This window comes from Bos mutus, chromosome 1 (genome assembly GCF_027580195.1).
Source record: "Bos mutus isolate GX-2022 chromosome 1, NWIPB_WYAK_1.1, whole genome shotgun sequence".
NCBI classification, from domain to species: domain Eukaryota; kingdom Metazoa; phylum Chordata; class Mammalia; order Artiodactyla; family Bovidae; genus Bos; species Bos mutus.
In genome coordinates this window covers 22,922,068-22,947,149 of record NC_091617.1, presented here as the reverse complement: position 1 = coordinate 22,947,149, position 25,082 = coordinate 22,922,068, and positions in this window count along the sequence as shown.

Below are 25,082 nucleotides of genomic sequence, written 5' to 3'. Positions count from 1 at the left end.
GGTCTTTTAATTTCATGGCTGTAGTCACCATCTGCAGTGATTTTCTGTTGGTTGCTCAGTCGTGTCTGATTCTTTGCAACCCCATGGACTACAGCCCATCAGGCTCCTCTGTCCATAGAATTCTCCAGGCAAGAATACTGGAGTGGGTTGCCATTTCCTTCTCTGCAGTGATTTTGGAGCCCCTCAAAAATAAAGTGTCTCACCATTTCCTCTCTTTCCCCATCTATTTGCCATGAATTGATGGCACCAGATGCCATGATCTTAGTTTTCTAAAATGTTGAATTTTAATCCAACTTTTTCACTCTCTTCTTTCATTTTCATCAAGAGGCTTTTTAGTTTGTTTTCTGCCATAAGTGTGGTGTCATCTGGGTATTTGAGGTTATTGATATCTCTCCCAGAAATCTTGATTCCAGCTTGTGCTTCATCCAGTCAAGCATTTCTCATGATGTACTCTACATATAAGTTAAATAAGTAGGGTGACAATATATAGTTTTGACATACTCCTTTCCCTGTTTGGAACCACTCTGTTCTGTGTCCAGTTCTAATTGTTGCTTCTTGACCTGCATACAGATTTCTCAGGAGGCAGGTCAGGTGGTTTGGTCTTCCCATCTCTTGAAAAATTTTCCACAACTTGTTTTGATCCATACAGTCAAAGGCATTGGTGTAGTCAGTAAAGCAGAAGTAGATGTTTTTCCTCAACTCTCTTGCTTTTTTGATGATCCAACGGATGTTGACAATTTGTTCTCTGGTTCCTCTGCCTTTTCTAAATCCAGCTTGAACATCTGGAAGTACACGGTTCACGTACTGTTGAAGCCTGGCTCGGAGAATTTTGAGCATTACTTTGCTAGCCTGTGAGATCAGTGCAAATGTGCAGTAGATTGTTTAGTGACTAAAACAAACAAACAAAAAATCTTGAGAAAGTGCCCTGCCCTTGTCAAAGTACCTCCTTAGATATGACTCTCTTATGGATCCTGAAAAGAAACATTTTAAGTTCAATACAAAGACATCTTAAAATTATGGAATAAGACTACTTTCTAAAGAAAGCCCACATTATATGAAGCAATTTTGCTGTCTCACTGTATACCCTTGGAGAGGGCCCAGAGCAGATTTGCATTATGCTGATTTCTGTTGTTTACTAAATCATGTTGGAATAGCTCTTCACTCTGCTATGATTATGCTATGCTATGCTAAGTCACTTCAGTCGTGTCCGACTTTGTGCGACCCCATAGATGGCAGCCCACCAGGCTGCCTGGTCCCTGGGATTCTCCAGGCAAGAACACTGGAGTGGGTTGCCATTTCCTTCTCCAATGCATGAAAGTGAAAAATGAAAGTGAAGTTGCTCAGTCGTGTCTGACTCCTAGCGACCCCATGGACTACAGCCCACCAGGCTCCTCCGTCCATGAGATTTTCCAGGCAAGAGTACTGGAGTGGGGTGCCATTGCCATCTCCACTGCTATGATTAGGGCATGCATTAATATGTTGTATTTTCAACATTTTACTGTAATGTAAAAATCAGGGTTTAAATAGTTTTTCAAATAAAAGAGTAAAAAAAAAATAGTTTTTCAAATAAAAAAATGCTTAGTGTTATACTAAGCATTTTAAAAGTAATGATAAAATACTTAGCTATAAAATACATTAGAAAATGCCTTGTTTAAAAAATAGCAAATTTAGTATTTAAATTTTTTTCCATAATACTATTCCCTCTCTATTGTAAACTTATTTTCAAAATGCATAGTCATTTTACACAATGTTCTTGATTACTGTTTAGGCCTAGAATGAAAATTCACCTTTGTAAATTTGAATGTTTTTTGATAGTTAAATGCTACCAAAAAAATAGATGTTAACTTTGAGTTTGACTTAAATATATAGTTTGGAGGAAATGATCTTTATTGTGAATTTTTTACCATGTTGAAGAGTTTTTTAGGATTCATATTGATTGCAAATGACATTACCAAAATGAGAAAATAATATTGTGCAATGCAGAATAAAGAATAAAACCTTATATCAGTAGTATCCAAAAGAAACACCACATTTAAAACACAAATGTAGTTTTAAAGTTTCTAGCACCATACTAAAAACAGTAAAAAGAAACAGGTGAAACTAATGTTAACAGTATATCTTACTTAACCCAATATATCCAAAATATCATTTCAACATGCGATCAATCTGAAAAATTATTAACATATTTCTCATTCTTCCATGTGTTCTAAATCATTAAAACCTGGTTGTTTTATAAAAAAGCACATCTCAATTTGGACATGTGATTAGTAGCTATTCTGCTGAACACACAGACTTAGAGGACTGGGTTGCAATGCTCTTGGACTTTACCTTTTAAAAAAAATTTGCATTCAAGGCAAAAGATTTAAAAATGTATAGAAGATATTAAAAGGAAGAAAACATCACGGTATCATAAATTTACCATTTTCCCCCTTGGATGTGAAAACTACTGGTAGAATTTTCTAGAGAAGCATAGTTAAGGGCAAGAAAGAAGGTTTCAAAGAGTAGGTGAGGAGATATCGCAGTATACTTATTTAATTGATGCCTTGTATCCAACACAGACGGAGAAGGCAATGGCACCCCACTCCAGTACTCTTGCCTGGAAAATCCCAAGGACGGAGGAGCCTGGCAGGCTGCAGTCCAGGGGGTCACTAGGAGTCGGACACGACTGAGAGACTTCACTTTCACTTTTCACTTTCATGCATTGGAGAAGGAAATGGCAACCCACTCCAGTGTTCTTGCCTGGAGAATCCCAGGGTCGGGGGAGCCTGGTGGGCTGCCACCTATGGGGTTGCACAGAGTCGGACACGACTGAAGCAACTTAGCAGCAACTTTGCAACATCCAACACAGATTGCCATGTTTTTAAGACAAAATCAGCTGAGGTGGAGGCATTAAGCTGTTTCTTGCTTGTATCATATCTATTTCTATTTTCTCTGGCTCATACTTATGGTTATTTGCAAAAAATAAATTCAGTTTTAGAAAGACAAGTTTGTCAAAACTGTTAAAAAAATTTTTTTTAATCTTATATTGGAGTATAGCCAGTTAACAATGTTGTGATAGTTTCAGGTGGACAGTGGAGGGACTCCGCCATACATATCCATGTGTCTATTCACCCCCAACTCCCCTCCCATCCAGGCTGCCAGATAACACTGAGCAGAGTTCCCTGTGCTCTACAGTAGGACCTTGTTGGTTATCCATTTTAAATAGAGCAGTGTGCACCCTTGTGTTTTAACCCTTCCCCTCTCTCCTTTACTTTCTTTGTTCCTCTGTAGTGTTTGCAACATGTGCCTGATAAATAAATAAAAAAATACTTGTGTGTTGGGTGTAAGGGTGCATATTTATGAGAATCAGGCTTGTGGGGAAGTCAAACTGTGAAGAGAGTGTTACTCACAGAGGCTCCTGACCCTTAGAAATACCCTCAGCTGTTCTGAAAACCACAGGAAATCTATTTGTTTATGGAAGTGTGCCAGGTGTTTCTTTTTCATAAACTCGTAATTGATTAATCATCATCATCATCTAGGAAAAAAAGGGCAACATTATGATGAGAGGTTGTATTTTCCATCTGTATAATAAATAGAATATTTCAAGTGAGAAATGATGAAGAGAAAAAGAGGAGCAAGGCAGAGGGAAAATATGAACATAAAGTTAGGCAAGTAGATATATAATGTAATCATAGTTTATACTCCCAAGCTATTTGAATTTTACATCTACAAAATAAAACACTAAATTGGCAATATCAGTTAATATTTTATTCTAGAATTAAAACTGTTTTAGTTTCTGGAATAATATTCAGTCAAAAATAATGAAGTAAAGCACAGTATGATCATCATTTTAAAAATTGCTACACTTAGATAGTAATATCTTATTAAAATTAGTTGTGAATAAAATAGAAAGCTGACAGTAAGTGAAAATATATTTTTTAAAAAGACAATCATCTTCCTTGGAAGCTTCCAGTATTTTTTAAAAAATGGAAAGTGGTCACTTAATAGAGACGGTAGAATTGGAGAGAAGAATGTTAGGTATCTAGACATTAAATTAAACCATGCAAACATGACAAGTAATCAAGCAGATCTTTTCTAAAGGCAGATTAGTTTAAATAAAAGAATATGTCCCTGTGTGGGAGAATAATTTACCTACCCGGCTGTACAATGAACCATCAGGGATGAACTTTAGCAGAGCCTGGACTACATAGTAAAAAAATGTACAAAAGAATTATGGATTAACAGCTCATTGTGAGGACTACATTTGGAAAAATACAATATGAATATTAAAAATAGATTTCAAGCTTAAGAATAAATGATTGCTAATTAATAAGAAATGGCCACTGTCTTTTTGCCTCTCATTGTACTTTTATTGAGTCTTTATTCTGAATTATCATTTACAGGTAAACAATAAATGTTTACATACAATAAATGAGAACATATACTAGTTCCCTGATCAGGGATTGAACCCTAGATCCCAGCAATGGGAACACAGAGTCTTAGCCACTAGGGAACTAGATCCCACATGCCATAACTGAGTTTAGATGCTGCAACTTAAAAGATCTGGCATGTTGCAATGAAGATAAAAGATACTACGTGCCACACCTAAGAGCCAGTGTAGCCAGATAAATAAATAAATATTTAAAACAAACAAAAGAAACAAAACAAACAGAAAATAATAAATGATAAACCACATTTACAGAGTAAGTCAATATAGGTCATTGATAGAGCCCTGAGTTGTACAGCTGACCAACCAGATTGTCATCATCATCATCGGCATCATTTGGACATTAGTTAGAAATCTAGCCTCCCAGGTCCTACTCCAGATCTACTGAATCTGGATCTGAGTTGTGACCAAATTCCCAAGTGATTTGTAAGTGTATGAAATGGGAAAAAAATGCTACATATATTGGTTTTTCACTTACATTTCACTGAATATAACTAGATCTAGCTAGACTTTGACTATCACATGTACCAAACCAAGGTGAACAACTGGGCCAGTCAATGTAAGTTTAATTTTTAGTCCTGGTGTTGCTATGAGTTTTGCTGAGTCTCTATGGCAATGGTGGAAAGTCAGTTAGGGGGAAGAATGCTATGATGTGTTTTTCAATTAAATATGTTTCTTCTGATACTTTTCCACTGAATCTAAAAAATTTTGAACAACTGATGAATTTGATATAAATGAACAAATTGTATTATTTTATAATCTTCAAATACATGAAGAGTTACTATGTGGGAAACTTCCTTAATCTGATCTATATGTATAGATTTGTTTAGCCACCAAAAACAAATGACTATCTATGGGTGTGTGTGTGCGTGGGTGTGTGTGTGTGTGTGTTGCTAAATATTGAAATAAAAATCATTTCATAGATGCTTTTAAAAAAGGAAGATAAATTATTATATTTAAAACAATTACTTAGATTTATGAGACACAATTGTGTTAACTGATCTGTTGTTGTTCAGTTGCTAAGTAGCATCTAACTCTTTGCAATTACAAGGACTGTAGGGTGTCAGGCTCCTCTGTCCTGCACTATCTCCCAGAGTTTGTGCCAATTCATGTCCATTGAGTAGGTGATGCTATCTAACCATCTCAATATCTGGCACCCCCTTCTCCTTTTGTTATGTCTCTTCCAGCATCAGGGTCTTTTCCAATGAGTTGGATCTTTACATTAGGTGGCCAAAGTATTGGAGCTGCAGCTTCAGCATAAGTCCTTCCGATGAATATTCAGGACTGATTTCATTTAGGATGGACTGATTTGATCTCCTTGCAGTCCAAGGGACTCTCAAGGGTCTTGTACAGCACCACAATTCAAAAGCATCAGGTATTTGGTGCTCAGCCATCTTTATGGTCCCACTCCCACAGCCATACATTTGGAAAAACCATAATTTTGACTATACGGGCTTTGTTGGCAAGTGATATCTCAGGTTTTTAATACACTGTCTATGTTTGTCATGGCTTTCCTTCCAAGGGGCAAGTGTCTTTGAATTTCATGGTTGCAGTCACATTCCACAGTGATGGTGGAAACCAAGAAAAGAAAACCTGTCACCACTTCCACTATTTCCCCTTTTATTTGTCATGAAGTGATGGGACCAGATGCCATGGTCTTAGCTTTTTAAATGTTGAATTTTAAGCCAGCTTTTCCACTCTCCTCTTTTACCTTCATCAAGAGGTTCTTTAGTCCTTTTCACTTTCTGCCATAAGGGTGTTTTCATCTATATATCTGTGTTTGTTGATGTTTCTCCCACCAATCTTGATTTCAGTTTGTGAGTCATCCAGCCTGACATTTTGTATGATGTACTCTGCATGGAAGTTAAGTAAGCAGGGTAACAATATACAGCCTTGATATATTCCTTTCCCAATTTTGAGCCTGTTAGTTGTTCTATGTCCAGTTCTAACTGTTGCTTCTTGACCTGCATACAGGTTTCTTACGAGACAGGTAAGGTGATCTAGTACTATCACCTCTTTAAGAATCTTCCACAGTTTGTTGTGATCCCCACGGTCAAAGTCTTCTGTATAATCAATGAAGCAGAAGTCGATATTTTTCTGGAATTCCCTTGCTCTGTCTATGATGCAATGAATGTTACTAATTTGATCTTTGGTTCCTCTGCCTTTTTTAAACCCAGCAAATACATCTGGAAGTTCTCAACTGAAGTACTTCAGCTACTGCTGAAACCTAGCTTGAAGAATTTTGAGCATAACCTTGCTGGCATGTGAAATAAACAAAATAGCCTATACTTTAACAAGATTATTAATTTCAATTAAAATTTCATTTTATTAAATTTTGATGATTCACTTATTTAGATAACTTTTCACCTCAAGTATAAAGTGATTTTTTACTACATACTGCATAGTCTACAGTTTCCTAATATATTTCTCTGTGATTTACCAATGAAACATACTAAAGTTTCAGGTAACTTTAATAAATACTTGTAGAACAAAGAAAAAATTAAAAGTCACCTTCAACTTGATTTAAATCAAGAAAGGAAAACAAGAGAGTGAAACTCTAGAGACACTGAAAAAAAGTGAGATCCATTTGTTAGTGACAGAATGAGAGAATAAGATTGTTTTAGTTAGAAAATGCTTCATAAAGCAGATTATTCCAAATTGTACTTTACAGAACTCTGACTTCACAAAAGTGAGAGAGAAAGAGTTCACTGAACAAAATAAGTTTGGGGCAGTCTGAAAAACTCACAGTGCAGAATAATATATCACATTTCTGAGGTCTGTAATTTAAAAGAAATATACACATTACTTTATCTGCATTTTTCAAGCTTACTCCATCTAAGTGTTCCTTTCTAACTTACTGTAGAATACTGATAGACTGATAAATGTACTGATATTTATAGAACACTTTTTGGGTTGCTATAAGAAGTTATCATTATCTACTGTATCAGTTCTGATGGGATAAAAGCAAATTTAATATTCTATCATTATACCAGTTTAAATATTTCTTTATTTGCTACCATACTGTCCCTTTTGCCTTTCTTCAGTTAAAAAGATCCAAAAATAGATTCCCCCTTCATCTATAACTAATGTGCACAAAGTAATAATTGAGGATTAATATTTGATTACTATTATCTGATAATGTGAACACTTCAATAACATTCTGTATATACGAGTGGACATATGTATATATCGAAGTGGAGGCTAAAATACCTATGAGATGTACTTCTCTTATGTTCATCATACATACATGCCAATATGACACATTGCATCAATACTAGATCAATAAAAATTTAAATTCAGAAGGAACAACTAACAGAGACAAAACAGAAATGCCAAACAAAACCCAACAATATAGCCTGAAAAATGCTTTATAAAAGTCAACTTTGCATGCAATTTTTTTGCAGGTTTTTCTGGAGTAACCTGGTCTAAAGTAGTACATGGAAGAATGAAATACATGATAAGTTTATTGGTGTCTTTAAAACAAAATTTTATTTCCATTTCTATTTACTTATAATGTTTCATATGTTATTAATCTATTCACCCATATGTTATAAATTACAATGTTCACGATGACTACTTTAAATCACTCTTGGAAGAAGATATATGATGTGATAAATTAATTGCTTACTAATACTTTATGGATCTTCAGTGGCTAATCCGACTAATCTATAAACTATAACAAATATTATATGGGATTTACATATTTCAGGTTTTTTTAAATAACAAAGGCAATAAAGTATAAAAGTCATCCATTCATAGAAGATAACTGAAAACATCATTCTTAATGCATGAATATTCTGAACTTCAATCATTTAACTAAAAGGTTTTTGTCATACTTGTTGATTGATAAGAGTTAATATAAATAAAATAAGCTGAAAGCAGACTTCTAATGATGCCAATTATTTTAGGTGTCTTTAGGTCACTTTTCTTTTGAGTTTCAGTTACTAAGATTAATTGTTCTATATTTATCATATAGCTAAATCATCTCCTTTCTGTGTATTGATTCATCAATCTCTTTATAAATTTTATAAACAATGTGAATGGTATGTTCCCCTTGTAGACATTCTTCCATTTCTCAAGTTATTGTCATTCAGCAAGTCGATATTAGAGCTAAGATACATTGTCTACAGTTCTGTTGTCCTATATCTGTGCTCAGTGTTCAATTACCCACCAGAGAGCAACGGCAAATATGAACAATGATTTATGGTAAATCGTTAGCTATTGTTCCATTATCCATTTATCCCATTGAGAGCTTAGCCTATTTAGAAATGACTGCACCTCCACTCCCACTTTATTTTTAAGGAAGCTATCTATTGAGGATACCAGTAAAGTCATGATTGTTCAGGAGTTTGGCAAGCACGTTGTCCAAAGTAGGAGAATGTGTGTCATGTTTCTCATTATACAAATAACAACTGGGCAAGATGCCACCCCCTTTGCCTTGCTCACTTATCTGCAATGATGTTTTAGATCATTGCTTGTATTTTTATTCCTTAAGAAAGTCATTGCTTTCTTTCTTCTGGTGATTTTTCTTCCCCATCTTTACAACAATACTCCATTTTTCAAAAAAAGCTATACTCCATGCTCACAATGCTACTTCTTACTTGAAATTCATAGATTAAAATGGAAAGATATTATTATTAGAAGATTATAGAATCTCAGAATCATAGAGCTAGATCAGATTTTGGAGATCATCTATTGAACTAATATTCTCACTTATAGGTGAATGAATTAGAGGCAGGGGTATATGGGACATCCCTGATGGCTCAGTGGTTAAAACGCCATCTCAATGCAGGGAACGTGGTTAAGTCCCTGGTCATGGAACTAAGATCCCGCATGCTCTGCAGTGCCAGTAAATAAAATGAATAAAATAAAACAAAATAACATTATTTAAAAAACAAAAACGGTGACTCATTCATTAGAAAAAAAAAGAGGTAGGGTGTATGCAAGTATGTAGGTCACAGTTTCCTTTGGCTAAACAGAAGCTGGAGTAAGGTTTGTTCAGATTCTTATATGGCAAAACCCTACTCCTGATACTCTTGGCCACAGTTGACAAGATAATGATAGCCATTTAATCTGCGAATTTAGAAACACAATAATGTAGAAAAAGGTTTTTGAAAATATATGTTATCTGTTGATAACTACCAAGACTAACTAACACCTAAAGAGGAAGAGTGACCTTTGTGGAGGCATACAGATAGAGAAGGGTCCAGGGCCCTGGCTGTGACTCTCACTGGTCAATTTACAGTTGTCATGTAATAAATTATTGAAAATCGAGTGACTTAAAGCAATTTTGTTTTGCTCCGTATTTTGTGGGTCAGGAATTGGAGAAGAACTTGGCTGGGTCATTTGCTCTTGGAATCTCTTGGGGTGTTGTAATCTCATGTCAGTGGTGGATGGCTGCAGTCATCTGAATTTTACGAAAACTGGACTTCTGAGGTGTCCCATGACTCGGATGGCAGGTAATGCTGGCTCTTGCCTAGAACTTGGGGCTCACCTGGGGGCTTTTGACTAGAGACCTATACCATGAAGGTGTAGGGTAACTGGATTTCTTAATTTCAAAGGTAGAATGTCAAAGAAGTTACAATCATTCAAAAAAAACAAAACAACCATTCAAAACACACACACACACACACACACACACTATAATCTGCATTCAGTCTGGCTCTGGCATACCCTATTACATCCTGTCATTTCTTCTGAGAAACTTTAAACATTTCCCTATGCTTTTGGAGACAGCCAGATATATAATTTTCATGCTAGAACTACACTGGACTTGGAAATAAGAAAAGTATCATATATTAAATATTTAAAATTTAGCTATGTATCATTCATTTAAAAATCAGCAAAATATAACTGAGTACTGCTATGTGAGAGTCCCAAACCTAGGTACTGGAAGTACAACTACTAACGATAATTACTGCCCTCAAATCTATTAGGAAAGGCAAATAGTAATAATAGAGTTGAAGAAAATGTTGCTAGGTTGCTAAAACAGAATTATGTACTGGGTTGGCTATGGAAGGACTTTACCAAACAGGAGGTTAAAGAAATGGCTGCAGGAAATTGAGGTTGGAGGAGTATCTGGAGGGGTCCTTGACCAACAAGGTGGCCAGGCCTCTCCCTGACCAAAGACATGGTATTCCAGCATATATATTAGAGAAAAGTTTAATTTAAAAAGTCTAGTTAAAATTATAAGGCTATCATAGAAGATACATATGTGGTTAAAGAAGATGAGTCTGGAAAATTAAGTAAGAGCCAGATGTTGAAGCCTTTTCTATCAGGATCAGGAGTCTGTATATAAACATTTATATGATTAATATATACTAATCACTCAACATTAATGATGTAACCGAAACAACTGAAAAGCAGAAGTTATCATTATAACATTTCTGTGGCAATACTTTCAAACAATGGAAACAGTGCAGTTAAAATATTTCAGAGTAGTCAAACTGCATAAAGTTACATAGTTTGCAGCGGAGAGGAAGCATATTGAAATAAGCTATGGATGCTTAAGATAAAGGCCAACAGAAATGGAACCAGATGGAAATCAGGTGTTGATTTGAACTTTGCCATGGCATGTGTTGGGTTATGTTGGGATTGTCCAGTATTTGCATTATATATAGTAATCAAGACAGAGCAAGCCACAGGGAGAATGGGTTGCACATTTTAATTCTCCAGAGACAAAACACATGGAACGCAAGTCACCTGGCTCCTGAGATTTTACTGCATGTGAACTAGCTAATTAAAGTGGGTGTGAGTTTCCCAGATCAGGTATAAAACAAAGATCCTTTGTGGTTAACATTTTCTGCACATGGCAAGTGTTGAAGTGGGATAAATATGCAGGATGCTGTTTACAGCTCACAGATTTAATTATTTATAAGAAGAATGTCTGTTGAAAATAAATGGGATGCAGGGAAATAATTTCACAGGCCAAGAGGGGAACCAATCTTCAGTCTCAACCTGATGGAGGTTTGTTCCCCAAAGTGTGATCTTTAGAGCAAAGCATGGGCATCAGATGGGAACTTGTTAGTAATGCAGAATCTCACGTCACACTGAAGCAGAAATCACCATTTAATCATATTCTTGGGTGATTCCTATCAACATTAAAATCTGGGAAGCACAGATTGTGGAGACAGGGCACTGCAAGCTGAAGATAACTGAAAATTGTGGCAGAGGATTTTGCATTTATTTTCTTTGTTTTTAAAGATTTTATTGACGTGGACCACTTTAAAGTCTTTATTAAATTTGTTACAATACTGTTTCTGTTTTTTTTTTTTTTTTCATGCTTTGATTTATTGACTGTGAGGCATGTGGGATCTTAGTTCCCTGACAAGGGATCAAACTCACACCCTCTGTATTGGAAGGCAAAGTCTTAACCACTGGACCAGCAGGGAAGTCCCAGCATTTGTGTTCATTAGTTGTTTCAAAGAGCATGAATCAAACCTTGAGCAGGAGGAAAACACATCAAGGAATAAAGGTGAGAAATATTTCAAATGGAGGGGATTGAATAAGTAGTCAAGAAGGAGTAGCAATTCTTGTATATAAATGCTATCTATATCCATATCTTTACAGTTGAATTTGAATTAAATACTGGATAGTTAGAAGTTGTTGCAGACTTCTATTAAGTGCCTAAGACAGTGGCTGGCACATGGTAGGCATTCAATATTAATATTGAGTGGATAAGCTTAACATATATCACTTTATCATACAAAGTAATTTTCCACACATTATTTCACTTTGAGTCTCACAACATCTCTGTAAAGCAGACAGAATGAATAGTTGGCATCATTAGACAAATGCTTTCAACTTGTCAACTTTGTAATAACTTAAAATCAACAGGTATGACAAAACCTTTTAGTGTATAATTGATGTTAAGAATATTCATGCATTAAAGATAGCATTTTCGATTGTCTTTGAAGGAGGATAATTTTTACCTGTTACTGCCTTTGTTTAAGAAAGACTAGGATAGTTAACTGCTATGTGAATGTTAACTCACTTTGAATAGTGAATTTACTCATTTTAATTAATTTACCAAATTATCTTACTTTATTACATCTAAAATTTAAAGCAGGCATCATAAACAATGCAATTTAAAAATACATGAGAGGGTGAGGTTGGGAGCACACCACATTTTGTCATTATTGGAATAGAAATGAAAATAGCATGATTCTGTGTGTGACTCTGGGAACATATTTTGCATCAATTTTTCCTTGATGCCGAACATTGCAATTAAGTCTAGTACAACATCCAGAAAGAAGCGTGAGCTTTAATGTAAGACACATTAAAAAATAGGATATTGAGGATGCTGAAATGCAGAAAAGTAGAAAATTTTCAAAATCACAGGGGAGGCAAGGATTTGAAGTCCCACTTTCTGATTAAAAATTGAATAATGTTCCTCCATGGTGACCCCCGTTTTCAATTCAAACTTGGGACACATTGTGTAATGTGTGATTTGACCAAAAGATGGCTCTTTGCAGTTCATACTGAGCATCAGTGTAAATCTGGAACATATTTTCAACATAAGTTGCCTCTCAAAACAGCTTGGTTATGTTAAAGGCACAAATAAAAGTTGGAATTCTTGTTGGATAGACAGAACAGAAGTAATTAAAAAACATATGATTGCTTTATTTTATGAGATAAATATTTGACTTATAAAAGGTATCTTGAATTATATATTTATTAAATCCACAATTCTTTCTTAAAGTATTGGGATTTTTTTCTATCGTTGAGGACAAAAATTTGTTACTCGACAAATCAAAGATATATTTTTAAATTATTTTACCAGTGTAAAATTCTTCCAGTGTATTGTTCATTTTAAATTTTCTCAAATTCATCATAAGCAAAGTAATTATGTAAAGGATAATCGCTTTAAAAGATAATTGAGGTTTTTTGTTCCATCATTAGTTCTAATTGCTTAAGTGCTTAAAATCCATATTTTTAAACATCTGAACTGAATACTAATTCTGGAATCAAATACAGTCAACCATATTACAAAGTTCAACTTATATTGAACTCTACCAAACTACAAGGTTTGGAGTATTTTTTCTTGAAGATGAAAAAGAAACTATTTTACTCCATTAATACCCATAAGTTTTTAGTGATCTTATCCAATAAAAAATCATAATTATAGTTGCTATCATGTTTTCTGGGGGCTTCCCAGGTAGCTCAGTGGTAAAGAACTTGCCTGTCAATGCAAGGGACAAAGGAGACGTGGGTTCGATACCTAGGTTGGGAAGATCCTCTGGAGGAGAAATGGCAACTTACTCCAGTATACTTGCCTGAAAAATCCCAGGAACAGAGGAGCCTGGAGGGCTACAGTCCATGAGGTCACAAAAAGTTGCACACGACTGAGATGACACACACACTTGCAAGCACCATGTTTTCTACGTTGGTTATGAACAGGGCATAGTTCTGAACACTTAATGCATAATGCCTCAACTCTTACAATCATCACTCAAAAAAACATCATCCTCAAATTATAGAAGAAAAATGGAGGCTTAAAGAAGTTAAATTTGCCCCAGATCAGAACTCAATCAGACTATATTCTAGCTATGTTCTATCTTGCTCTGCTTATTGCATTATAAAAAGTCCAACTTTAACAGGAATGTGCTTGCATTTTCAGAAAGTCACCAGGCTTTGCATTTCTGTAACTCTCTTAAGAATACCCCTTTCAATAAGGAGAAGTGATAATACAATATTACACCTTATTATGCAATGGTTACACAATAACATCATAAGATCTAGTTCAGAGGGTAAAAGACAGCATATTTGTAAGTATTCAAATTTGAAGACAATGGTAGAGAATTTCCCCATTTTAAAGTTAGCTAGAGATAATTTTGCAGAAGGCCTATAGAGTATATGCCTGGTGATAAAGGGACCACATAATTTACTTTCCAAACCAGGACACTTATGAGAGTGAAAGGGAATAATCATCAGACAGACAGCAGAGCAGCAGGCTGAAACAGGGACTGTCCTGGGAAAATCTGAATGTATGGTCATCCTGTACTCAGAGGAGTGATAGATGCTGATAAAATTGAGTTGGCAAAGCAGAGAAACAGAACTGAGACTAACCTGAAATCACTTAGGAGTGCTTTTGTTAAAGCTTAATTAAGTAACTGTATACACCTTAGAGATCTTCGCAGGTAGTGCTAGTGGTAAAGAACCTGCCTGCAATGCAAGAGGCATAAGAAATGCAGGTTCAATCCCCTGGAGCAGGGCATGACAACCCACTCCAGTATCCTTGCTTGGAGAATCCCATGGACAGAGGAGCCTGGCGGGCTATAGACCATGAGGTCACAAAGAGTTGGAGACAACTAAAGTGACTTAGCATGCACACAGACATGCATGTGTACATCTTAGAGGGTTTTTTTTTTTCTTTTTTTTTTTCCTTCTGGAGGAAGCATGACAAATTAAGATTAGGAAGTTTTGTCCAGTGCTATTTGTGTTTACCAAATTGCTCCCTAGTTAGGGTGATACATCATAATGAGTTAATTTGGAAAAGGATACTCTTAAAAGGGTCATAGACTGTCCCAGGTTAGGGAAAAGGGGAAAGGAAAACTACAGAAATCCTTCAGCATTTTATGTCTTTCTGATTCACTAGCTATATCATTTCCTTCTTAATCAAACTGCACCATTTTTCAATCAGATATTTAGAACATGCCATAAAGAGAAAAACAAAACACGAATGGCTGTAGAACAACAAACCACATGAAAAACAAATCTACAAATGCTAAATATTTATGCATTGTGTTAAAATGATTTATATAATTCTAAAACTGATAAAATTGAGTTGACTATCCAATAAATGGAATTTTATATCATGTTTGTTATCAGCTAAATAATTCATTATTTCATTTTATATACACACTCTTTAATTAACTCACTGACTCAGAGGTAAGACGCTGCTAATCCGTTCATTTCCCCAAGCCCATAAAGAAAAAAAAAGTACAAAACATATGAGAGTATAAGAGCAAAAGGTTAAGAGTTTAATATGAAGGAATTTTTAATCAGAGGAGAAAGCAGCTGGTTGAGGTTCTTTCCACCTCAGACTGGAGACCCCAGATTGCATGGTGATTAGTGACACCTGTTTTTTACTAGTCTTTTCCTGAAGCAGGCAAAGCATGAAGTTGGCTACGGAAATGTTCTTGGCATTTTGTTGTTCTTTCTTTTAAAAACCACATTTATTTTAAAGCCAGCTATTTATTTTTAGCCATGGTGTGCCTATTAAAAAAAAAATTTAGAGGCTAAATTTGCCTGCAGGGACTAAAAAAATACTTTACAAGGGGAAAGAGCAGATAATATTTTCAGTAATTTGGAAAGAGTCTATTTTAGTATAATCATACGTGTTTAAATTTTTTTTAAGTCATTTAAAACCTACAGCTTCAATAATGGTTTATTGTTAGAATTATATTCCCCAGCTCAAATCATTAAAGAAACTGATATCTTGGTTTGAATACCACATTGCTGTTGCTGTCAAGTCGCTTTAGTCCTGTCTGACTCTGTGCGACCCCACAGACGGCAGCCCACCAGGCTCCCCGTCCCTGGGTTTCTCCAGGCAAGAACACTGGAGTGGGTTGCCATTTCCTTCTCCAATGCATGAAAGTGAAAAGTGAAAGTGAAGTCGCTCAGTCATGTCCGACTCTTCGAGACCGCATGGACTGCAGCCCACCAGGCTCCTCTGTCCGTGGGATTTTCCAGGCCAGAGCACTGGAGTGGGGTGCCATTGCATTAGCTTTGTTTTATTCTACTATGGGCTTTTCACCATTTTGCTTTATCTATCACTTCCCTGGAACCTGTATTCATTTATTTTCTTCCTTCCACATGTCAGAGTTGGATTGGATTTGAAAGGTAATCTGGTTCCACTTGACCATGTTATGGATTAGAATTCAGAGGCTGAAAGAGAGGAACTGACATATTCAAGATCACACAGCTTGAAAGGAGAAAAGCTGAAATTTAAGATGTGGTACTTCATTATGCACACCTATAGCAAACTAACATAAGGGGCTAGGTAAAGAGAATTATGCAACCATTGTTGAGAAGAGAATTTCTTTTAACAACATTAATCACATTGATTCCAAATTCTTTATTTATATTTTACAAAGATATGGCCCAAGAAAGGGAGGCTACCTCTCCAGGTAGTTAAAACAAAAACAGACTGAAATCCAAGTTTCTAACTCCCAAGCTAGCTAAATCACTGTTCAGTACTTCATGCTATGTCTCATCCACAAAAAAACCAAATATAAAAATATTCTGTAGACATCCTTGGTCCCAGGAGACAGGCATTTCAGAAACTCCACTTCCTGCTCACGGTTTGGTTTTGAATACATGATTGTTTTTCATGTTTCTGCACCCACTTAATGAATACATTCATTTAACAGAGTGCTACAGAGCTTCAGCTATGTGCTAGATACTGTATCATATGTAGATGTTTTTATATACAAACTTCATAACTGCATCTATCATTTTTATTGTATATTAAATTGCCAACCTCAAATATGTATTAAAGTATTCTTAAGTCTAGCCTGTGCTTCGCTGGTGGCTCAGTCACTGAAGAATCTGCCTGCAATGTGGGAGACCTGGGTTTGATCTCTGGGTTGGGAAGATCCCCCAGAGGAGGGCATGGCAACCCAAACTCCAGTATTCTTGCCTGGAGAATCACCATAGACAGAAGAGCCTGGCCTGACACAATCCATAGGGTCACAAAGGGTCGGACATGACTGAGCGACTAAGCACAGCACAAGTCTAGCAGTCTTAAATTTTACAGGCACACTTCAAAAATAATCCACATCATAGTAGAAATTCATAAGTAAAGAGAAACAATGGTAAAAGGGACAAAGCATTAAAATTGTTGTAAAAAAATTGAGTTCTTTATTGTTTAAATTTTGATATTTAATCAAATTAGGTCACTGAATAAAGAACTATACACTTGATTAGATTTTAGAGACTGGGTAATGTTTAGTATAGACTGGAGGGGAAAAGGGGCATCAATAGAACAAACATAGGACCACAAAACTAGAAGATGACTCCTAGTATTAACTTTTCTACTTACTAGCTTTGACTTTGGCAAATCACTTGGCCTATTTGTTCTTCAATTTCTTTATTTACAGGATGGGAAAATTTGACTCATTTTTAAAGATTTCTTCTAGTTCTAACATGATTAAGATCTGAAAGAATAAATATTGATATAGTTTCAAGTTATAATTTCTTTAGTTGATAATTTCCTTACACAAAGGATAGACCAAGGGATACCAAGCTACTGTGGCGTCCATTTTAGAGCAATATATGTGTTTTGTCCTTTTCTTTTGTTTTTGTGGTGGGGGATGATCTTGAATATTTATTAGTTTCCTATGGCTACTGGCATTCCTTGGCGTGTGGCCATATCACTCTGATATATGCCTTCATTTTCACATTTTCTTTCCCCCTTCTGTCTGTTCTTAATACATACTGCAAAATGCAGGGACAGAAGTCATGTGCGTGTGTGTGTGTGTGTTGTGTGTGTGTTTTAAGGAGGACAGATATATATATATCTTGAAAGTCACACACATTACTACCTTTCATTAGTGTCCTTTACAGAAACAAAGAACACGTATTCTTATGTTCAAAGCCTTTCCGAGGATAATTTCTTAATGTATGATCTTCATTTATTAAAAGTTGAATATAGACATCAATGGACAATAATTCAAACTGCCAACAGATGTGATGGTGTATTGTGTTAAGACAGGTATCAATCAAATATCTGTATATCAGCTTTCATCAGGGAGGTTTCATTTTCTGAATGGAGAGTGCAACGCATGAGAAGGAGCTAGTTCGTGTAATCCTCAAGAAATAGGTAGGAAAGTTTCAGCTTCTTAGGCAATTTTTGGAGGATCAAGAACATTGCTTAATCTTTCAAATCGCTAGAGATTGTCGGGGCACTTCCTCAAAGAGAATTATAAAGGTGAATGAGAGATTCGATGGTCAAGAAAAAAACCCGAGTGTAGCTTTTACAGGCTTCACATTCTGTCCATGAAGCTAAGTGGAACCAGAGCGTTCACCTTAATAGTCAATTTCCTTAACCCCAAGGAAAACTCCTTTGTTTCAGCATAGGGTAAGTCTTGTTCATCTAGTCCTAAATGTCTCTTCCCAACATCTTTGTTTAACAGGAAACATCCCTGATAATCACTTTCAAGTAGAGGCGTTAATGGAGTAGGGAACGGCAACTTCACTCCAATATTCTTGCCTGGGAAATCCCATGGGCCGAGGAGCCTGGCAGGTTACAGTGGGGTCTACACGGGGTCTCAAAAAGAGTCTGACACGATTTAGTGACTAACAGAGGCATTAAATGATAAGAGTATTGTAGGGATGGATATTACTTTTTTCCCATTGAAAAAATTATCTACTTTTTTTTGTTAATATTAATTTTATGCCTCTTGACAATGGTGAATTCAAATATTCATTAATTTGCTTTTGTAACAAATTAAGTTTTAAGGCTCTGTTTCTAGTCTGCCTTTAGAAAAATACTACAATATTATATCATTATTATTTTAACAATTATCTATTGAACAATTAATCTAGGTCAGGCAAAATAACAAATGCTGAAGGCACAATGTCCTCTAGAAAACTTACAAGAGACAAACAAGGAAGTAAATAGAAGACAATTAAGTTTGACAGAAATGGCTTAATTGGGTGGCCAAAGGTAGTATTGTTAGATGAGTGTTTCTAGTGAATGTGACAAGATAATACTGGAGAAATGAGGGGTTGGGCTAATTTGTCAGGAAAAGTAGATGGAGGAAGGGGATAAATGGACAAAGAGAATTCAAGTATTAGTGTAGGGGAGATCATCCTTGTCTAAGTCTGCCTTTTTAATTCTGGTTCTCCCTTAAAAGTAGCATTAAACAACAACAACAACAAATTGTGTCTTTAGGAAAAAATTTTGTTTCTGAGTATAGGACTCACAACTTCCCTAGAGATATTGGTTAATTATATCTATTTTAAACCCTTCCTATCCTGGCCTGTTGAGTGAAATCTCTGTATGGCTTAGAAAGCTTGATCATCTCTCTTTGGATGAGAATTAAAAACTCATTTGTGTAAGTATGTGTCATTTATTGTGTTTATTTTCTTGTTCTCTCTCCCAACAATTGACTCACTCCCTTTTACTGTTTCAGAAAAATAAAAAAGAGGATGATTTATTTTATAAACAAAGAAATGTGCTATATGGTGTTAAAGAACATAGACTGCTTTTCTATAAGTGATCAGCTCTTCATCTACCAGAGGTGCTGTAATTATAAGGTCAAGACTGATGATTCTCATTACATTGTGACATTTCCCAAAAGTTCAAATAAGGCCATGCATGAGTACGTGCTAAGCCTTTTCAGTTGTGTTCAACTCTGTGCCACCCTATGGACCGCACCCTGACAGGCTCCTCTGTCCATAGGATTCTCTAGGCAAGGAGGCAAGAATATTGGAGGGGGATGCCATGCCCTCTTCCAGGGGATCTTCCCGATCCAGGGATTGAACCTGTGTCTATTAGGTCTCCTGCATTGGCAGGCAGATTCCCCACCACTAATGGCACCTAGGAAGTCCCTCAAGTAAGGCCAGGGTGACTAAACCCTACCTGCAAGCAGCAGATATTTCAACCCAACCCCCTCTTTCTTTTCTTTGGTGACCACACAAATTCCACATAACTCAATCATGGAAGAGGACTAATGTGATTAAGGATCTAAAGTCAGATATAATCTTCTTTCCCTTCCACTTACAGTCTTCCTACCTTTATTTCTGGTGAACAAGCCAAGAGTTCTATAACTTTGGATCTCATGATATTGCTTTTTACAGACTATGAGCCCATGTACACAGGATTTGGACTGTAAGATCTAATATCTTCTTTGTGAACTTGAATTAAATTTAACATTTCTGTCTCTACTCCATTTTCTTACCTATTTTCCTCACTGGGCTGCTGTGCATAGCATGGAAAGGAAAAAAAAAGTGATCTTAAAATGTCTGGCAACATTCAAAGTGCCATGAAAATATAAATAATTGCAATAACTTGAAGGTGTAGTGTAGTAACCATAATCTCAAAGGTCTCTGGAAATCAATGTGATCAGATCAAAATGTCTTTTGTCTCCCCTTGTGCTGATCATTTGTCCAAAAAAAAAGGGATAGAATGGTTGAATTAGGAAGTCTTTATATTAGCAAGGGCTTCCCTCATAGCTCAATTGGTAAAGAACTCACCTGCAGTGCAGTAGACCCTGGTTCAATTCCTGGGTTGGGAAGATCTGCTGGAGAAGGGATAGGCTACCCACTCCAGTATTCTGGCCTTGAGAATTCTATGGACTATACAGTCCATGGGGTCACAAAGAGTTGGACATGACTGAGCGACTTTCACTATATAAGCAAATTTAGAGATCTTCAGATCTAATTCAAGCAAATTCAAAGAGGAGAAACTGACTTTCCCTCAGATAATGTAGAGATAAAGTAGATATAGTAACCCAGATGCACAAAATGGAATCAAAAACATTGATTTACTCAATCACTCTTTGAAGACAGTTATGTACAAACCATTATTCTAAAAGTGTCACGTAGAGTTGAAAAGAGATATAATCCATAAACTGGCTTATAACAAAGAAGTTGGGTAGGGGCATGAGAAAGAGTAATATTTGGCCCTAGAGAATATGAGATAAAAGAAGAATCAGGGCAGGATCATGTGGAGGTAGGGCTACATCTTGAAGTCTAGCTAGTTTTCTAATATCTTTTTACTGATGCTTCAAATATCTGTCTTTCTATTAATCTGAATATTTTTAGCACAAATCTTCATATATGCCTTTTTCTCAGAATAAAGTTTTAAAATGAGCTTATGACATAAATCCGCAAGGACCTATGGTTGCTAACTTTTATTCTAGGGTGGTTGTCTCTTACCTGGACAATGCTATTACACACTTATTGAGTCCAGAATAATACAAGAACTGATAAATTCCTTGAAGGTAAAGAATGAGTCTTTTTTGAATGAGCACTTCTAGAACCTAGAAAGTATCTGTCCCATGGAAACTGTTTAATAAGTACACAGTGAATAAATGAATAGATACTTGACACCAAAATAAATAGATTTTGATATTTCTTAGAATTTATTTTATTGAACGATTCATGTAATCAATAATCTTAATATAAAAGGAAAAGACCAATTGTCAGTTTCCAAGAAACATAAAACTAATCATAAAATCTGTTTAATTTCCTCATAAAATTTGACTATAAAAAGTTTATAATGTACAGAGAGACTACAGATAAATTTTATGTAATATGAATACTTGAAAGCGTTTGTAGTTTTTCATCTAAAGGTACTTACTCATGTAGAATTCAGACTGTATACATCCATGCTCAAAATTTTCTCCATTAGATTTTAAAACCCCTAAACCTCCTTTGTAATTCTTCCCCATCGCTTCTCACCTAACCACATGAGTGTCCCAAGATATACCCAAATGCACATGTGTAATGACAAACTACCAAGTTCCCTAATTAGTGCTGAGTCTCAAATTTGACAATCTCAGACACGTTATTAGCAATAACCTTGAGATGTCTATGAGTGAGTTATTAGAAGGGAGGTCTTATCCAAAAATATGATTTGGGCACTTGGAGAGTCTTAATAGCATCTGATCAGCAGTATGTTTCTTAATTGGAAATAATAAAAGCAGCAGCATTATCACTAGTAATCAGATTTCCTTAGTTATGATACTTAGACATCATAAGACAAATGATTTATTCAACTATTTGGAGCTTCTCCAAGAAAGCTAGGACATAAATAAAACACAGAAGAGCAGCAAGACTGGGGAAACCACAGTGTAATTTAGAAATTGTGAGAATTACACTCCCCCTACCTGCAGTGTAGCAGTTTTCATGAATATGGTGCAGTTACCCTTTGACAAGTAATACTGTTTCTGACCAAATACTAATACACAGAGATTATGTCTCTTCAAGTACAGGTTCAAAAGCCATTTGAGGGAACCACCATATTATAATTTCTCCAGTGACCTGGAAACTTAAAAAAAACAAAAACGACAAGACTAAATTTGCTTTGTGTATTATGTGGACTGGTTTCCTAGGTGGAGCAGTGGTAAAGAATTTGCCTCAGATGCAGGGGACACAGGAGATGCGGGTTCAATATCTGGGCTGGGAAGATTTCCTGGAGGAGGAAATAGCAACCCACTCCAGTATTCTTGCCTGGAAAAATCCCATGGACAGAGGAGCCCTGAGGTCTACAGTCCATGGGATCACAAAGAATTGGACATGACTTAGCGACTCAGGACTCACACACTCCCTAAGTAAAGCCAGCTTCTATGTGAAATCAGAACTATTAGTAGAAATATATTTTTGTTCTCCTTCCTGCTATTTTTATTAAAACTCTATAGTTTATCTTTTGAACACATCTTCCCTAATTAGTCTTTCATATTTTATACATATACCAATTAAAAAATTACGAAGATTTGTAAGAAATGGTACGATTTTCATTAATTTTTATGGCCCTCATTTAGAGGAAGCTTAAAAACAAAGTATAATGGCAAATAAACAAAAAACAATTGTCCAGAAAAGAATAGGCCAGTAGTTTTACTATAAACTGTTCAAGGAGCTAAATGCATTTCAGTTATATTCAGAACAAGCACTAAAGATAATTTCAGTACAGAGAAAATTAGTTTGCCTGTAATGCTAAGAGCAGCCCCTGCTGGTTACTGTCATATAATTGAGACATGGAAAATTTTAATGAGAAAAGAAACTGCAATGAGCATAAAAGATACTGGAGAGTTCTTTATTTTTCAACAACACATGATCTCTTCTTTGACACTTTTTCAATACATGACCTGCAGTGTTTGCTATAAATCACATATAAATTATGAAATATCTAAATATGAAAGGCTTTTTCTTTTCCCTTTGAAGCAATCTTTTTTTTTCTTTTTTATTAGTTTATTTATTTTAATTGGAGGATAATTACAATATTGTAGTGGTTTTTGCTCTACATTGACATGAATCAGCCATGGGTGTACATGTATCCCCCATCCTGAACTCTCCTCCCATATCCCTCCCCATCCCATCCCTCAGGGTCATCCCAAATGACCATTCAGATTTTACCCACAGCAGCACCCCTGAATCCCCCAAACTCACAGATATAAAAGGAAAACTAAAGAAGCATTATTGTGGGTATATATTTGTAGTTTGAACTAAAAGTATAACTTGATCAGATTCACACTTCACTAGATCACTATTTTTAAATGCATAATAAAGTCATATTAAAAATAGAATAAAACATAAGCTTCTAATTATGGCTCTATAAATGAAACAAGATATATAAAAAATAATTCAAAATATTTAAAACTATATTTCTTCCTGCTCTCACCACCATTTTTTTCTTGGAGGTAATGGGGGAAATAATATAAAAAAGAATTATAACAAACTGAAATAATCTGAAATTTATATTTTTCCTCTCTTCCCTTGATTTGTCCTCCAAAATATGTTGCATCTGATTCCAGAATAGTAATTCTCCATCTACCGAAGTCTCTGGCTTATATTCCAATAAAAATCCAAGATGATTCATATGTAAATACCTGTCACATCTTCCTTTTTAAAAAATTATAGACATTTGCTTAACTCTTTTCAATTAATAACCAAACCATAAACATAAGTGTATGTGTTTGATTTGATGCCATTACAAATTCTTCATTGACTAACACTGGATTTTTAAATTTTCCTTGTTTCTGCATTCGAAGTGTTTTACAAAGTGTGTTCCATGGTATCATATTTCTATGCTATAAAAAAGAGGCAATTTGTAGATTGCAGTTGGAAATGCAAAATGCTTTGAACCCTATGGAAGGAATATCTAACAATTATTTCTAAAGTTCCAAAAAAAAAAAAACCCACCAAATAAATAGGCTCAATAGTGTTAGAGGGCTTCTCAGGTAGCACAATGGTAAAAGAATCTGCCTGCCAATGCAGGAGATGCAAGAGAAGCGGGTTTGATCCCTGTGTCAGGAAGATCCCCTGGAGAAGGAAATGGCAACCCATTCCAGTATTCTTCTGCATTGGCAGACAGGTTCTTTCTAACTAGTGCCACCTGGGAAGCCTCCAATCTTTAAAGTGTACTTTTAAATTTATAAAAAGGCACACAGTTTTGTATATAAAATGCTATAGTTTTAATGTGTGAGAGACAGAGAAAAGAGAGAGTCTATTTTTTCTGTCTGGGAAATCCCATGGACAGAGGAACCTGGCAGGCTGTAGTCCTTGGGGTTGCAAAGAGTTGGACACTACTAAGCACACAAGCAACACAACACGACGACTTAGAGGGTTAAAGAATATTCTACATGCCATGTTTTCTTAAAGTTTCAGAATGCAAATTAGCATAGTAAACTCTTTGATATATCCTTTTGTGAAGAAGAGAAGTCGCTCAGTTGTGTCCGATTCTTTGCGACCCCATGGACTGTAGCCTACCAGGCTCCTCCATCCTTGGGATTCTCCAGGAAAGTAATACTGGAGTGGGTTGCCATTTCCTTCTCCAGGAGATCTTCCCAGCCCAGGGATCGAACCTGGGTCTCCCGTAGTCTCCCGTATTGCAGGCAGACGCTTTACCGTCTGAGCCAGAGACTTCCCTAGTGGCTCAGACGGTAAAGCGTCTTATCCGTAGGTTGGGAAGATCCCTGGAGAAAGT